Genomic DNA, 17,545 nt, shown 5'->3' with positions numbered 1-17,545 from the left:
AGCAATAGCTACAAGTTTAGTTGTCCTGAGTCATGTAGGTTAAGGAGGAATTTCTGTGAGCATTCAAGGAAATGGAGAATCAATGTTTCTGTAACAGAAAACAAAAGTCAACTCTTGAAAACTGAAAACTCTCTGCTTTACAGTTCAGAGATCAGAAGGTCACACCACAGATCCTTTGCTCTCAATAGAAAAAAACAACCAGAACTCGCTAATTGGTAACAGAAGGTAGCACTTCATGTGTTCAAGGTTTTATTTGTTTAAGCATGCAAAGTTGTATTTGCCTAAGCTTTTCAATTACCAGGCAAGCTTCCTCTCTAGTTAATCCTCATAATGACAAGGTTTACATTTGTCAGCCTTGAAGCCAGAAAGAATAGACTAACAATCTCTGGGAATGACTCCTCCTCCTGGGTGACTATGTAAAGGAGTCATATTGATCTGCTTATCATGTCTGAACACTATCTTAATTTTTATTTCTGGCCTTAAATTAAATACTCTAGAGGCATCTTTTTAAAGGCATCACCCTAGGAACAAAGAGTTCATTTTCAATGAGTCTCTTTTGTGATGTTGGGTGTCTTTTTTGACAAGCTGGCACCATCTTTTTCAAAATGGGAAGCAGGGTTCTTTATGGAAATATTGCTAAGGCAAGTGTGTGAGCACATCTTGGAAAAGTTATTTTTTTTTTTTTTGTTCAACAGCTCCTAGAATCCATAGTAGTTGGTGGATTCTGGGAGTTACAATCAAAGTAACTTCTCCAAGCTCTGGTGTGTAGAAATGTGAGTTTGCCTTTAGCAAAGCCAGGCTTTTGGTTTATCCAGCCTAATACTGTCTATCACAACTTACAGGGAGTCCAAGGTCTCAGCAGATATCTTTTCTAATACCGTCATTCAGATCCTTTCACTGAAGATATTGGGGGGGGGGGTCCTTGGGTAGGGTTGCCATAAGTCAGGAGCTCCAAACCGGGAAAAATGTAGGACAAAATTTTCAAATGTTGGACACATTTTTGTGTCCTACATTTGAATAGGAGCCTCGCTGAGGGGAAGCTTTCCCTCCCGGCCTGGGTCCCGGCCTTGCTGCGGTGGCAGTGGCTGCGGAGCCCAAGCAGGCAGGGAATCCTCCCTTCAGGGAGGCTTTCCCTCCCAGCCTGGGCTCTGGAGTCGCTGCGGCAGCAGCAGCTATGGAGCCCAAGCGGGCAGGGAATCCTCCCTTCAGGGAGGCTTTCCCTCCCGGCCTGGGTTCCAGAGTCGCTGCGGCAGCGGCAGCTACGGAGCCCAAACGGGCAGGGAATCCTCCCCTCAGGCCGGAGGCGGGGGAAATACTGGGGGCGGGGCCAAACTGGGGTGGGATCGTGCAGACCCGCCCCAAACCGGGAAAGTCCCACCCCACCGGCGGGATATGGCAACCCTAGTCTTGGGGTGCATCCAGACTGATTGAAAAATCCCAGATTTTGTTCCTGTTTATACTGGGTTAAAACAAACTAATCCAGGGAGCTGGGATAAAAAAGTCTCTTATACCAGTAGCTGACAGAAAATATTCTGGGATATGTATGGATCTCCAAAATAAAGTTGGAAAGAACAAGAACAAAATCTAGGGCTTTCTGATCTTTTTAATCAGTCTGGATGTGCTCTTAGCCTTCTTTATCAAGGCAGGCACTCCACCATCAGTGGGATGTCAATTCAGTGGGCAGCTCAGTGGGTATATGTGATAAATGGGAGTCCCTCCATTTATCAGAGCCTTCTTCCCAGATTACAAAAGGTTAAAATGTGTGAAGTAGCACTGTTCCATTTTAATGAAGCAGCATCACAGAAGCAACGAGAGGGCAACTGTCCAATGAGAAGGGCTGTTTGGGTAAAGCACAAGGAGGAGAAAATGAAAATGCCTGAACCACCTCTACCATGAGCTCTGGAAATGGAAGGCTGGTGGAGCCTGGATAATTGAATCAAGAACCACAAATCCCATCTGATCTGTGAGTAAAGTCAGCCCTCTGTATCCACAGATTCTTTATCCATAAATTCAAGCATCCACAGCTTAAAAATATTCAAAAAAATATATAGATTCTAAATAGCAGAGCTTGATTTTGCCATGTTATATAAGGGACACCATTTTACTGTCCATTGTATTTAATAGGACTTGAACATCCATGGATTTTGGAGATTATCACACGAGGATAGTAAATGGGAGGAAAATGCTATGCTCTTGTCATGTCTGAGCAATTGCAGGAAGATTTTAACGCAACATCGTGCACATGCTGTATTTGTCTCGTCATGGAAGTGTCATCCTAGTTCAACTTCTCATTAAGGACAAAAAAGTGTTAATGGATTGCCAATAATGTATCATTAGCACTATCGCAAACATGTGAAAGGCAATCACGTTTCAATAGCACAATTGAGAATCCATCATACCTTCTGGAAATAAATTGTATTCCCTAGTCCCCCAGTTTGCCATTTGGCAGAGTCACTCCCTGTGTCACACTTGTGAGTCACAGAAGAGTTCCTTAGCGGTGAGAAATTACCCGTTTTTCTCTCACCAATCACAACCCCTTCTTTCAACTTGCAGAATGTAAAAAGTGCTATTTTTCCATTTGTGAATTGTTAATGCCCTGTTATTGTGACACCGTGTGACACCGTTGCAATTTCTATATCACTCTTGCTAATTAATGTTAGCATAGCATTATTAAAGTGTAAATAGCCGTTGTGTGATAATCTGCTTTGTTCTCCATGGGGGGTGGGGAGCTGTCTTGGAACCAACTCCAGTGGATAACAAGGGCCCACTATAAGACTAGGAGAATGTGGTAATGAATGGTGTAGGGATATTTTGGTTTGGCTGAATTGATTAATTCTGCAATCTCTATCTGTGCCTGAAGAATAAGATGATATTTCATGTGGAGAGATATCCTTTTGCTCAAGAATTTCCTTAATTAGAATAAAGTTTTTTCCTTTAAAAACTACTCTGCCTCTCTTGCACGCCTTTTCACATGCCTTAGCTTGGCCCATTTCTTCCCTAAGGTAGGCAAGGAAAGTGCCAATGAAATCCCCAAGCAACATCCAGATGTCTTGCTAAATGGGAGAAATCAATCACTAGGTGGTGGCAGTAAGTACTTTACATAAAAGGTGTTTTCAAGGGGTCTCATCCAGCTCAGGCAGAAGGGGGGGGGGACAGAGACCCCTCACAGCATAGCACATGTTTTACATATTGTGTGGTGTCTCTAGGAGCAACCTGAAGTATTGTGGCTCTGAAGCTGTCCAACGCCCAGATGTTCTAAACAGTTGACCAGCAAACAATTGAGAGCTCCAGATCTTCTGGGAAGATCTGGTTTAAAAGGTGAGTTTTTAAAAATCCTTTAAGAGTGTTATAACTCAGGTTCAGTGCTGAGCTTTTCCAGATATCATACGGACAGTTCACATCAGAACCAGGGACTGGTCCCTGCATTGTCAGGACATGTTGCTGTAGGAATGGGAGAGGACGTTGTATTTGGCCCATGCAGATAGGGCCTTAGATATCCCAGGCTGGCTCTCCAGCTTTTCCTCTTAAATGTATTAGATACAGTGGAAAACGGGTTCTTTACTTCCTCTGATTTAATTAATTCTGGTGATCATTACATAGCATGTTAGAGCAGTGCTTCTGAGGTGAAAGAGTGGGATTTCCCACCTCCAGTGTGTCAAAGGCCAGTTACATGTTTGGGCCATAATGTCATGACCAGGACTTTGTTTCTTTTCTGGGAACTTGCCATAGACTCACAGATGAGTCAACATGCCAGCATTTGAAGCTGCATTGTCTTAGATGGCCCTCTTCTCACACTCTGTATTCTGCTAAGTAAACATATCTACTAACCTCAGAAAATCCAAAGTTAAGAATGTGATACTGTCACCTCCTTCTGTCTTCACTCTTTAAACTGTGGTGGAATAACATCAAGAGAACTTGTGGTGCATTTAATTTTTCCATTTCATTCAGCTCATTATCGCCAGATGTGCTAAGAGTAAAAGCATTAAAATGTATGCATTCAGACCAAATGATGGATTTAATTCTTCTGTTCAAAATGGAAGAGTTGGCAAGTGTTTCCAGAGTGATTACTGTGTGTGCTTTGTCTGGGGAAGAAAAGTTGCCAGCCAACTCTCCATCTGGTATACAGTCAGCCCTCCATATCCACAGACTTTTTATCATGGATCCAAGCATCCACAGCTTGAAAATATTTTTAAAATACATAAATTCCAAAAAAGCAAACAGTGATTTTGCCATTTTATGCAGGAGACACCATTTTACTATGCCATTGTATTTAATGGGACTTGAGCATCCACAGATTTGGTATCCACATGGGTTCCTGGAACCAAGCCCAAGGGCATATCAAGAGTCCACTGTACTTCCACACTGAGCAAATCAAGACCCTCCACACCTCACAGTTCCTTTCTTGGTGTAGCAGATGATACCTTCATGCCCACCTCCAGCCTCTTATCAATCTTCATCACTCAGTGGTAGCAGCCAGGATGTCTTTTGCTTTTTTTAAAGGTTCTTCTCTTGAGTTACTGCTTATCATTAGTCAACAGGCTGCTATAACTTTTCTTTAGGAAATTGTAGATGAAAGGAAACAGGAAACACTTCCCATACAACCTCACAGTAGTAGGATATCCTAGCTTTAGAGTATGATGACTAGGAGAGAGGTGAAGATTCCGTCTCTCTCATTTGGTATGCATCAGAATGTATCAAACTGCAAAATTCAAATTGGGGAGAAGTTAAAATCAAAAGGTTTGACCATCCCTGAAAGGATACATAAGAATTATTTTTCAGTTCATTTTTTATCTGAGCAGATTGATGTCTGTCAAATTCAAATGTGGGAGAAAGATAAACCGACAAATTTATCCACCCTATTGGCAGTTTTTGTAAACAAAAATTCTCTTGCCCTTTCTTGAAAGAGAAATTTTGACTAAACAATTTTAAGGACTCCTCATCTATACAGTAAAGGCAAGGATATAATAAAATAAGGTAAAAGTGTACTGAACTTCCATCAGTTTCAGCTCTACCTAGACTCAGTGTAACATAGTCACTCCACCATTCTCAAAATATGCAATAACAATCTCAGAGAAGACAGGATATGAGAACTGAGTAAAAATCTAGTTGTGTATCTAAGTTCAAAATGAATCATTTTTCTTCAGAGCTCCCATATTTTCTCACTTCCTCAACTCACAAGCCAACAAGTATAGATGCACCTTAAGTCTCAAAGGTCCTACAAGATCCCTTTGCACATTGATCCAGACTAAGGAGTTTAGCAGACAGCAAAATAAAGCGACTTACCGCTCCTGAATTCAAGCCAAATTTGGGCTGCCCCCTGGATTTATCGCATGGCTTTTGTCCCTAAAACCACCATCCAGGGACAGCCCAGCTCCAATACTAGTCCCTGAACTTGCATTGGTGGCCATTTTTCAAAAATGGAAAGCTCCCAACTTTGAAATGGCAGTTTTGGGAACAAAAGCCATGCAATAAAACCAGGGAACAGCCTGAATTTGGGAGTGCTAAGTCACTTTATTTTGCTGTGCGCTAAGCTCCTAAAACACCTTTCCCTTTGAATTCTACTTTAAATATAATCTCACAGCTTCCTGGCCAATCTCTCATGGGTTTCATAGATACATATATTGTTTCCTCAGTAAATTTCTTCCACTGTTTGGCAATTATCATAGCTGAGGGAACACAGTGTAAAGTTTCTCTGTTCCCAACTGTATCCTAGTTAAAGTGAGCAGCTGACCACCTCCATTTCATCCTTTGTTGACATCTTTTATCCTTCTAATCCCATCTCTGTGAATATTCTTTTTTCTAGGTTAAGTATGTCTATTACAAAGGATTTGACATTGTCCATCAGAAAGACAGAAAATCAAAATGCGTCCCACTCACAGCATCAGTCGAACAGGGTTGCCTCAGGTAAATCATTTTTATCCAGAGTTTCCCATGCATAAAACTGGAATAATAATGTTAATACTGGCTGGCCAGCCTAAGGAATGCTGGGAGGATTAACGTTATTGAGAGGATTAATGAGAATGGTATTTTGAAATGCTTCATGATGGTGTTGCTACCATGTCAGCATCAACCTTCTATTTCTTAACTAAGCTGAACACCCTCCAATTTTCTACGTCAATTTTCTAAACTCTTACTTGCACAAATCTTTCCAGATTTTTCTCTTTTTCACAAAAAAGAGCTAAATGACAGAAACAAATTGTCCAGACTCTTTCTGTAACATAATTTCCACAGTCCCGATCTGGCCTTTCCAGGGCATGATAGCTGTGGTGCCATAGCTTTACAATGCTCCTTCAGTGCTGCGTCATGTGGACACAGCACCAGAGGAGCACCATGATGCTGCACTCCATGTAGTGTGGCATGTGGCATCACACCACCCTGAGGGCAGAGCCAGGACATGTATCGTATGGGTGTTATGCACTGACTCCGCCCACAACCTGGCCTTTAAGGCTGGTCTGTACAGAACTCAAGTTTCCACCCTGCTTCCTACCAGTGAGTGAAACTGCTAGAAGGAACTGCAACAGGGGTCCCACTTTTGATTGTCTCAGCCTCACTCACTGGTGGCAGTAGAGTTGAGTGGAAACATTCTCCTCCTTGTACTTTGATCGGCAGCAGCTGCCAGCTGTTAAAGTGAGCTGGGAAGCTCCTGATGGTTAAGGTGGGCTGAATACATAGGATTAGATGAATACATAGGATTAGTGAATATGGAGCACTTACAGATCTATAACTCTAGCTTACAAAGCCTTAACTGCTGTACTTAATGCTAACCATTTTCTGGCCTGTTACTCTTGAGAAGCTCATGGCATCCTGTTCTGCCATTTTAATTTTCCACCATGCTCCTGATGTGGTGTCATTCTTTGATACTGCGTGAAATTTCAGTAGGTCTTGGGATTGCTACTTTGACCATGCTGGCTGGTGAAACTGGGGGAACTATAGTCCAGAAAGAAACTTTTGCCAGGTCTGAATTTCATACCCTCCACCATTTTACAGATGAAATGTTGGCTAAGCTATTTCAGAGTGCAGTTAAGATGGCAAAAGTTATAAATGAGGAAGAATATACAAGCTAGGAGAGGCTGCAGTACTTTGCTTTTGTATTGAATCTACAGTGAAGGGCAGGACTGTCTCTGAGAATTCAGAACAGTTGGAGGGTATAAAATTTAAGTGATGGCTTTAGCCACTGGAGCTGCTTGAAATGCTGTTGCTGCTACCCTGCAGATAAGCTTCCTAAGCCCTCCAGATTTTGACAGTTTGCCCAAGACTCTCTCAGACACAGAGCAAGCCATGTTCTCTACTAAATTTAAGATGAAGAACTGCCAACCTTGCCAATACTCAATATCTTACAGTGGGTCCTTTCCTTACGCAGGGATCTGTTCCAGACCCCCCCCTTCCCTGCATAAGGGAAATACCACAAATGCTCGAGTCCCATTGAAAACAATGGGGCTTGTGCATGCAGCTCTGCGTGGTGCGTGCATGCCATTGCCAATACCGGTGTGTGGCTTTCAGCATAAGCTGAAAACTGCATATGGTGCCCACATATGACACAGGCAGGCTGTATTTTAGCAGAAGCCTACTCAGTAGGATATTCATTCTCAAAAAGCCCTAAGTTTTGTGCTCTATATATGTTTATCACCACAAGAAAATCATTCTGAATGGGTCCCCTTTTTTGTGACAAAACAATAACAAAATGGTTTCTATTTTGATTTTCCAGACATCCGCAGGTTTATAAATGGACCAGATGAAATAGTCCAGAACTGAAAAAGCAAGCCCATTTGTCTATATTTTGGACACTATATAATTGTACAGTCACACTGACTTTCCTTTCCTACAAACAGTATACATTATTCATGAGAAACTGTTTGCAGGTGAAGAGTTCTTTTCCTCAGAGAAGAATTGCTTACAGAATAAAGGTTAGGCAGCAGCCGTTAGCTTTAAAACAGAGCTATAATGCCAACTTTAACAAGGAGGGATGAATTACAACAGGCAAGTAATAAACTTATGGGCTTACATAAAGTAAAAGTAGAAAGTATGCTTTCTCAAAATTGATCATTGTTTATATTTTATAACTTTGACAGGTAAACACAGAGAATGTATTAAGTTCCTTTAAATTATAAATGTACCATAGGATAACCTTGGCATTCAACCTATTCAGGAACAAGATAACAGAGTAGTAGATATTGGCCAATGATATATTGATTATGTTTATGGAGAAATGCAAGAAAGATAAAGTATACTTCATAGTAGACAGCATTATAATAAAGGCATCCATTCAAAGGACCTCTAGGGCAAAGTTTCTGCAGCACTATAGTTGCATTGCAACTCTGCTGTTGCAAAGTAGCTGTAGGCCCTTCTTTGTTGCTCTTTTCAAACATTTGTCTTTAGGGGGGCCTGTTAAAAAGGAGGATCAACAATGGGAACAGGGTGCAAGGAAGAAAGAGAGAAAAGAGACAACAACGAGAAAGAAAATGTGGATAAAAATATTTGTTTGCAATACAGTTATCAGAACTCCACGCCTGGCTGTAAGACTCCAAGTTTGGTGAGTCTTCTCCAGATGGGAGATGAGGGTACAAATTCTCCAGTTTTGAGGGGCTCAGCTCTAGGTAAGAGAAAAGGTCTGTGTACAGATATTCACCTAGTACAGAACCAGCTTGCTACAATTTCTGAGGCCTAATTGGTTGCAACTTGAATAGACCTAGGGTCTATGTATTTACTAGTTAGCTTTTTCCTTTCCTCCCAGTCATTGTGGTATCAGGGCTCACCCTCTGCTCTGCATCCATCTTCTGCTAGAAAATACAGGCTGAGTCTCCCTGCTTGAGACCAGAAGTGTTTTGGATTTCATTTTTTTTCCAGATTTTGGAGTATTTGCATATACATATAATGAGATATTTTGGAGATGGGACCCAAGTCTAAACATGAAATTAATCTATGTTTTATACATACCTTTATACATAGCCTGAAGTTAATTTTATATACAATATTTTGACCCCACAAGCACGAGTCATCACCTCTTTAACAATTTTCAAAACTGAGTTGAAGACTCTATTGTTCAGGAAAGCATGCCCAAGCATTGTGTGATTGTTTATCCAATTGTTGTCTGATATTTGATTTGATATTTGATATTTTTAATTTTTTGTCTACTTATTTTTATCTAATTCTATCTTGTATGATTATCTATTGTTTTATATGTATTTTGTAGAATGTACGCCATTGGCAGGTTTCATTTTTATTGATTTTATTGTTTGTATGTACAGCGCTGTGTAAATCTACAGCGCTATATAAAGTATAATAATAATAATAATAATAATAATAATAATAATAATAATTTGAATTATTTTGTTCGTGACACCAGATTTGTGTCACTATTTCAGCCAACCATGTCGACAATTATGGATTTTGGAATGTTTCAGATTTCAGAATTCTGGGTAAGGGAGACTCAACGTATGGTAGGCTAGATTAAGGGGTGAAACAGATGGGCGGAAGGGGTGGCTTGAATCCACCCATTCGGAAGGCAGATTGGGGCCATGGCAAACACACACTGCAACCCCAATCCACCTTGAAGCTGGCCTAAAAAGGAGCAGCAAAGATCCACTCCTTTTTCAGCAAGTTTTCCCCATCCCGCCATGGCTGCATGCCAGTTTTATGATCCTCTGGCAGCATGCAAATGCCACACTGCCGGAGTGTCATGAAGCCAGCCACGTCTGGGCAGCATCTTGGGGGCATGTGGCATCTAAATGTCATGCCCCAAAGCTACTGGGAAACTGGCTTTTAGAAGTGGTCTGTTCCAGCCCTAAATGTTCTTAATTCCATCTGGTAACAGCCCCTTTAGTTAAATTTCTTATTTTCCAAACAGGAAAATATATTCTCTATGTGTATTTGAATGACAAGTTTTGAGCAACTATTGTGGATGCATAACACCTAATGATACCACCATAAATCTGTTCCTAGATCTCAGGTTTTACCTGGAAACCTCCAACAACCCTATTTGCATATTATCTGCTTCCTCCCAGGAACGAGATGCAAAAACTGCCTCAAGAGTGAATCCAAAATTCAAGGGACCTCTGGGAGAGAAATCTGATATTTTGTGACCAGTTGTTATTGTGGGCTGTGGACTACCTCAATGCGTGTATGTACACTCATGTATACCTATGTCCTGAAGTGCGTTGAGAGTTTTACAGCTTTGATACTTGTAAAGTTTGGTGCTTGTAGGTTTTACAATATGACTTGTTTTTCCAAAATATCACTTTGACAGCTTTAAAAATATCACTTTCACAGAATAGCATTGCTTGGTTTTGATGTAACACATCTTCTAACCATTTACTTTTATATCTGGAAGGCATTCTTTCTAAGAGTGAATATTCCAACATATCAACAATGAGCTGTATGATGATGACAGAATAGAAGATCCATGCCTTTTTGATATGCGGGAATGATGGTGTCAACTGCCATGATCACCCCATCATCGTCACCCCAGTCTTCACAGTAGAGAAAGGTAAGCATTTTGCCAGCAACAATATTTTGTTGTGACTTTTGCAATGCAATGTATCCGAGGGTATTTTTTTCTTGATTGGGTAATTAGACATACTAAATTTATAAATGTTACATAGACACAGAGACATATGATAGAAATATCGGGGGGGGGGGTTGAGAAAAACATAGCTGCAAGCAATTTGGGGTTCCCCTTGGGGGCATGGCTATCATGAGGAATGCTTGGGGTTTTTTTAGCATTTAACACTATACTACTTGTAGAGAACTCTGCTTTGCTGGATGCATTTAAATAAAGCTGAATGGCCATATTTCAAGGATGGCATAGTTAGATGTTGCATTGTACAGCGGGACTTCGGTGTCCATGGGGGATCCATTCTGGACCCCCCCCCCCCCCCCCCCCCCATCAAAATCAAAGGATGCTCAAGCCCACCTCCTCCCCCACGGCGGTGCACGCATGCAATTATGCTGCTACTAGGGGTAAAAGGAGCTGTCCCTAATGGTGATGTGGTCATGTACACGTGCTGCCATTTGGGATAACACAGGCTTGCCATCCTTGGATGTTCAAATCCACGGATGGCAAGTCTGCTGATAACTACGTCCCACTGTGCATCCTGCATCTAACAGACTCCAAAGTCCCTCTAATTATATGCTATGAAACCACCTTTAAAAATCTGGACCAGCATTCTACATCAGCTGCTTTATTAACTATACTTATTCCTTATTCTTGTTCCAGATTCACTTAGTGAAGTGATAATGAGTAAATCTAGATAACTATTCTATATTCATGATCACTATTTAGTCACAATTGTGACACTATTGCCACAGTATTTCCTCTTCCCAATGGGTTTTAGTAGAATATAGGACACAATGTTTATGGAAATTGAGTGTAAATAAGAATTTCAACCATGCATACAGTGGTTTTGCCAGTCCCTTTCTGTAGGCTACAGCACCTGGTATTCATTGGTGGTCTCCTATCCATGTACTAACCAGAACTGATCCCTGCTTAGCTTCCAAAATCATACACCAATTAAAATTTCTTTAATTGGATGACAACCCAATGATTAGCTCCAGAACTGGCTGAGTTTGGTGCTCTCTACTCCTTCAAATACCATCCCTCAAACAGCAGGTCTCAGCTATTGCCAATTAGCTGGCCTTGGATGGAAATACAGATAGATATTTTACTCAAAGCCTTTTCATGCAGTCTTCTGTGCCAGCTGGGCTCCAATAATGGCTGAATGAAAATTAATCAGAACAAAAACATATTGTTAAAATAATAAAAATAGGCCACATCAAGTGGTAACAACAGTTCAGTTTTTCATCTTTTTCTCCTCACACACTTCAGTTGGTTCTAACAGTTTCTTTAAAAGGAAGAGTAGAGCAGCAGCAGATGGAAATCAGAGCTTGGAAATAGCTAGTTAAATCTAATTAGTTATGTTCTATCAGTCACTCATTCCATAATGAGATTTAACAATTTGATGGTATTACCAGAACTTTAAAATAACTAGTTAAATTTAAGCAATTATTTCATGACGTATAACTAACTAGGTATTTCCTGACTTATTTCTCCTGCAAATAAGGCCTAACAAGTAAATTTTCTGGCTAGGAGCACTCACTATTCCTGTGGTTCAGTTAATAAACACCTCTGGAAAATTCTGAAGAGGAGGAGATAGCTGGGAAACTCTGGGTGTCTAGGAGCTGCAGATGGTAAGGACAGAATTTATGACCCCTAGCCCTTGCATGCAACCCATGTCTGATTTTTACTGATTTTTTTTTTATTCCAGGTGAATGGGGACTAAATTGCAGCCTGAACAACCAACAATCTATGTTCTTCATTGCAGGACATTTAATTCAGGATAATAAAATACAGTCACGTGTTTGTACATACTCATAGAAGCATATGCTCAAAAGCACTGCTCCTGCAGCAGATGAAAAGGAAATGAGGGAAAGAGTGGAAACAGTGATATATTTGTACTGGAGAGAGGGCAGGATATTATCCAAAATGTCAGGGTCCCAGAGGGCACCCACAACCAATATTTAATAGGGGGAATTTTATTAGCTCACTTAAAGCTGCTGAGAGGGGTTTAGGCAATGAATAGCAGGGCTCAGGCCTGTGTATACCAGTTCTGAGAAACAGAACCCCAGAATGCAAGGTCCAAATGTAATTTTATTTATAACAGCAAAACAGGAAATCAATTTTCACACAAAAATGCACACTTACACAGATATACAAGAAGTAGAGATATAAAAGATGCTATTAGATAGTTTAGGATTGGAAAGGGTGATACTGTACCTGATTCCAAAATCTAAGGTTCCAAGTGGAGGGCTTCTGTGAGAGGAAAGTGGCTCAGTATGCTACCTGTGGATCAGGGGTGGCCAGTGATTGCTGAGGAGTCAGGTGAGATACAGAACCTTATCGCATTGGCCCTGGAACAATCCTGTAGCATTCCAAAATGGAACATTCTGGGGATGGGAGGCGGCGGGGAACAGATTTTATCGCACAGCGAGAATGCTGTTGCTGCCGAGCATCCCCATCCCGTTACACATGTGTTCCTCAGGGGGCGATTTCCTGGAATGCTTCTCAAGCGTTCCCAAAAATCATCCCCTCTGGGACACATCATTTTGGAATACTACAGGACCATTCCAGGGCCAATGTGGTAGGATTCACAGAGTGTCAATCTGATCTCAAAACAAGACCAAATTGCTAGTGCCATTTGATCTATATATAGATCAAAATGTATCCCCAGGCAGTTTTGGGATTAAGGTGAAGTTCCCAGGAAAGACAGACAGAACTGGAAGTCTGTAAATGGCTGGACAATCACCATGGATGTCCCTAGGCAGAACAGTCTCACTCCCAGGAGGTAATCTTGGATTTCTGTTCATGTGTAAGACCCAGGTATATCTCCCAACATCACTCCTCTCTGTGAAGGGATTATACAGATTCTGATCTTAATTGATCTATTCTGGTTACGTACCCTGGCCTCCCCAGATCTCCTGAGCCAGCAGGATCTCCAAATATGATATATGGAATGGCTGGTTTCCTGCTCTGCAGGTACTCTCTAAGCTACCTGCCTAAAATATTCTTTTAATATCAAACTGATATAAAAACAGGGCGTGCGGAGGGAGGCTAGACCATGGGGTAGCAAGGGCTACCACCAAAATTGCTTTGCTAAGCTTTAGAAGTTTTCAACAGGCTCTGCACAGGTGCAGAACAGCCTGCATGTATTAGTTCATAGGTGTCTGCTTGAGGAATCACAGTTACAGGTAAGCCACCTGTTTATATGTCAGCAGGGTTCAAGACAGTGACAGTTGACGTGCCATTTTCTGGAAATCCCATGATCTGCTTTTCAATCCAACAAATTAAGTAACAAATTAACCAGTGTAACTGAACACATCCAGCTGTAGCAGTTGTTAATATTAATATTAGGCCATGAATTGTCTCCCCACTTCTAGTGCTCAATGCAGAGATATTATAAAATCTATTATTCCACTCTCTGATAGAAGTAATATCAGTTCTCCAAACACTCATACAGTCAAGTGGGGGCCAAAGGGTGTCTGCAGAGAAGTTGGCAGGCAAAAGCTCAGACAAAATGTAGTGATCTATTTTGAAGTCATCTTGAGATATAATTGGTTCTGACTCAAAAAAATACAAACAAAAATAAAAATGCCTTTAAATGTATGTAATTACTAGGAAACGAATCAGTGTTGTCTACGCTGATGTTGATACTTTCACTTGTGATCTGAATGAAATAAAACTTTGATTGACAGCACCTACAGTTATTAAAGTTTGTTTTAAACCAGATTCTATGCAAAATGTTCAAAAGCCAGCAATTAATCCCAAATTTATACAAATGTAGTCCCAAACTTGCAGAAACATATGCAAATGTGTGATCATGTCCTAATTGCAAGTATATACCATTTAACTGTGTTTTTCCTCTTTTGATTTAGGGGATCATATCAGGACTTATTTCTGTATTACAGGGGAAAATCTTCTTCTTAGTTAAAGTGTTCTGTACTGCAAAAATTATAATAATGGCAGAACAGAGAATATTGCTACTCAAATCAAGCATGGCAATATGTGTGTATGTCTCTTTAGAGCTCTGTGTATCAATACAGTATGGCATGTGTTTGTGCTGCAAGCAAAAAATACTTCATGCATCATTGAACACCTCCAGGAATAACAGTCCAGGAATGCATCCCATGTTTTATTTATTGGGTGTATCATAGACGCAGTGCAAGATAAATGCTGGAAAAAGAATGCTATGCTGTGGTGACTTAACCAACCTGGTAATTTAGTAATGTAAACTTGACTCCCTCCGTCCCACTGACCAAGCATGAATTGAAGGGTATGTATGAATTTAGCCTCATGCAATCCCATGCAAATTTATTTAGAAGTAAGCCTTACTGAACTTAGGGTGTAACTACACTTGAGATACAATGCAGTTTGACAGCACTTTAACTGCCATGGCTCCATCTTATAACACTACAAATCCCAGAATTCCGTAGGATGGAGCTATAGCACTTAAAGTGGTGTCACACTACATTATTTCTACAGTGTAGATGCACCCTTAGTAGACCTTATTTCTGGGTAAATAAAGATTCTTCTGGATGTCACAGTATATTCTAGGGTTGGGAATGAAGGCAAATCAGTGGGGGTATTTTTGCTCTTTGATCTGTTTGCAGCAACTGAAGTAAGCTGAGGACAAAGGGGGGAAGTGCGAGGAAGAAAGAGAATCTGGGACATTTTAAAATCTGGGACATTTTTTTTATTTCATGTAGAGTAACCCCTAAACATGCTGGGTGCAAGAGAAAGAAACTAGGAAGTCAGCATATTAGGAGCACATATAAAGTTCATTTTAAACGCTGGTGGTCTATTTTTGTTTTTAAAAAGTAAGTGAAAGAACATTTTGTAGTTACCCAATTTAGCTCTTCTTATTATTCTTTTCAAAAATACTTGTCCTGCATTTAAAATTATCTCCATATTTTTAAATAATATCTGCCTAGTTCTCTCTGTTTTGCTCCTAATAAAGGAGACTGTGTTCCTTGCTCAGGACTGAGATGTTTGTGGCTTAACAGCTGGTTTTATATTCTTAAAAATGGAAGATCAAACTTTCCTACATTCATTGCTCTCAGTATACCCAAGGGTTACTTCAAGTGAAATCTAAAACCATCACATCACCAGATACAACACCATTTAAACATCTGCATTGAAATGCCACTCTTCAGCCATTTCATCTCAGTATACCAATTTCTCAGTATATCAGTATGGCTTCTAATCAGGATTCCTTGCCTCCATCATTTTGCCTGATGAAGATATTTCAACAGCTTGAACACATGTTTGTTCCCTTTTAATTGGTTGATCATTATCCCATACAGATTTTGGATTTTTTAGGCCAACTAATTACTTCTTTAATATATATATGATTACTGTTCTTCTAAACTTCTGATGGAGATCAGCTGCAAGATACCATTATGTTCTACCTATGTTTTTATTATTCTCATTTCCTGGATGTGTGGGCATCACGCTTGACATATGCATAGAGAAAAGCAAATTCCTTTTCAGAGCTTAAAACTCTCTAACCACCAGGTTAGTGTTTCTGCCAGCAGTCAGCAGTCAAATTTAGGACTAAGCAAGCAAATCCTGATAAATTCAAGACCAGATTTTTAATAAAAAGGTTGGTTTTAAAATAAAACATACAAAGAGGCCATTTGCTAACCAGTTACCAGGATCCCAGAAATAACTCACTCAAACAGATTTCAGGTGACAAAGCCCATGAGACCTCCCTGACTCAGTAGAGCCTGAATGTTTTAGTGGTTTGAGTGTTGGACTGCGACTCTGGAGATCAGGGTTCGATTCCCTGCTTAGCCATGGAAACCCAATGGCTGACCTTGAGTAAATCACATGCTCTCTAAGGAAGGCAACGACAACCCTCTTCTGAACAACTCTTGCCAAGAAAACTCAGTGAAAGGGTTGCCACAACATAAGTCATAAACAACTTGCAACACAGCAACAATCTTTCCTGGCTTAGGCGTTTATCAGATGAGGTTTCTGCAGGGGCATCTACAGATTGGACCATTCGCATTGACTTGATAATGGGAATGTATTTTCATACCTAGTCGCTGTTACGTTACCCTTCCGAACTTGGGGGGGGGGGGGAATTGAATTGAAGGAAGTCATGTGATGCAGATTCAGGGAAAGCGGAGTGAGTGCAAATGGTAGTTCCACACTGGTGCATAACATGGGTGTTCCAATGATTCAAATTGGGACCCTTGTGCATGCCCAGTGGGGCCCTGAAGGCATCCTGAACCTTTGCACTTCCGGGGGCAAGAAGGGAGCCTGTCTCCACTTTCATGCGAATGTTAGCCTCACGTCAATGACAGCTTCCCCATTTTTCTTTCTCCCTTCTAGTTTCCCTTCCCTGGCAGCGAAATTCAATGTCAGAGCCCCATCCTCCTGTCATTCAGTTGCCTTCTCTTAGGTTGCATCCACACTGGGGGAGATAATCCAGTTTAACTCCAGTTTAACTGTCCTGGCTCAATGCTATGGAATTTTGGGAGTTCTCTCCTTCCCTTTGTAGCAGTTGCCTTCTCTTATCATAATCAGGACAAAAGAAGGAAGAGGAGGAGGAGAGGAAAGAGCCGAAGGAGGAATGCAAAAAAGGGAAATATGTCAGGAGGCAAAAGGGTGACAGGAGGCAAAAAGGGAGTGACTGACGGGTCAGTTCAGGTCAGGTCAGGGGAGCACAGCAAAGCAAGGCTCTGGTCTCCAGCAGGGACCTTTCCCTTTGGTTTTTAATTTTTTAAAATTATTTTTCTCATATTTTTTGTAATGGGTAGATCTATATTTAGATAGAATGTGGCTAGCTGCTTGGAATCAATTGCTGCAATGCAATCTGAAGTAAGGTTGCAATCCGAAGGAATGTTGCAATCTGAATGTTAAAAATGTTTCTCTGTCCAATTTGGCCGATTGTCAAATTGATACAGTTTTTGCTATTGTCTCTAAGGAAATTGGGGGGAGCCTAGGGAAAGAAGAAAAAATGCATCCTTTTCTGGCATTCAGAGGTGAGGA

The 17,545-nt window shown here is 40.8% G+C and overlaps 1 long non-coding RNA gene across 1 annotated transcript in view; it reads right to left on the bottom strand.

The window, feature by feature from the left end:
* Nucleotides 1–4,235: 4,235 nt before the first annotated feature.
* Nucleotides 4,236–17,545, bottom strand: part of LOC121929242 — a 26,049-nt gene continuing 12,739 nt past the window's right edge. The window contains exon 3 of the long non-coding RNA XR_006103634.1: nt 4,236–4,699. This is a non-coding gene — a long non-coding RNA (uncharacterized LOC121929242). The remainder of the gene's footprint in view (nt 4,700–17,545) is intronic.

This window comes from Sceloporus undulatus, chromosome 4, assembly GCF_019175285.1.
Source record: "Sceloporus undulatus isolate JIND9_A2432 ecotype Alabama chromosome 4, SceUnd_v1.1, whole genome shotgun sequence".
Lineage (NCBI taxonomy): Eukaryota > Metazoa > Chordata > Lepidosauria > Squamata > Phrynosomatidae > Sceloporus > Sceloporus undulatus.
The sequence above is the reverse complement of the archived record's forward strand: the minus strand, read 5'-3'. Positions and strand labels throughout refer to the sequence as shown.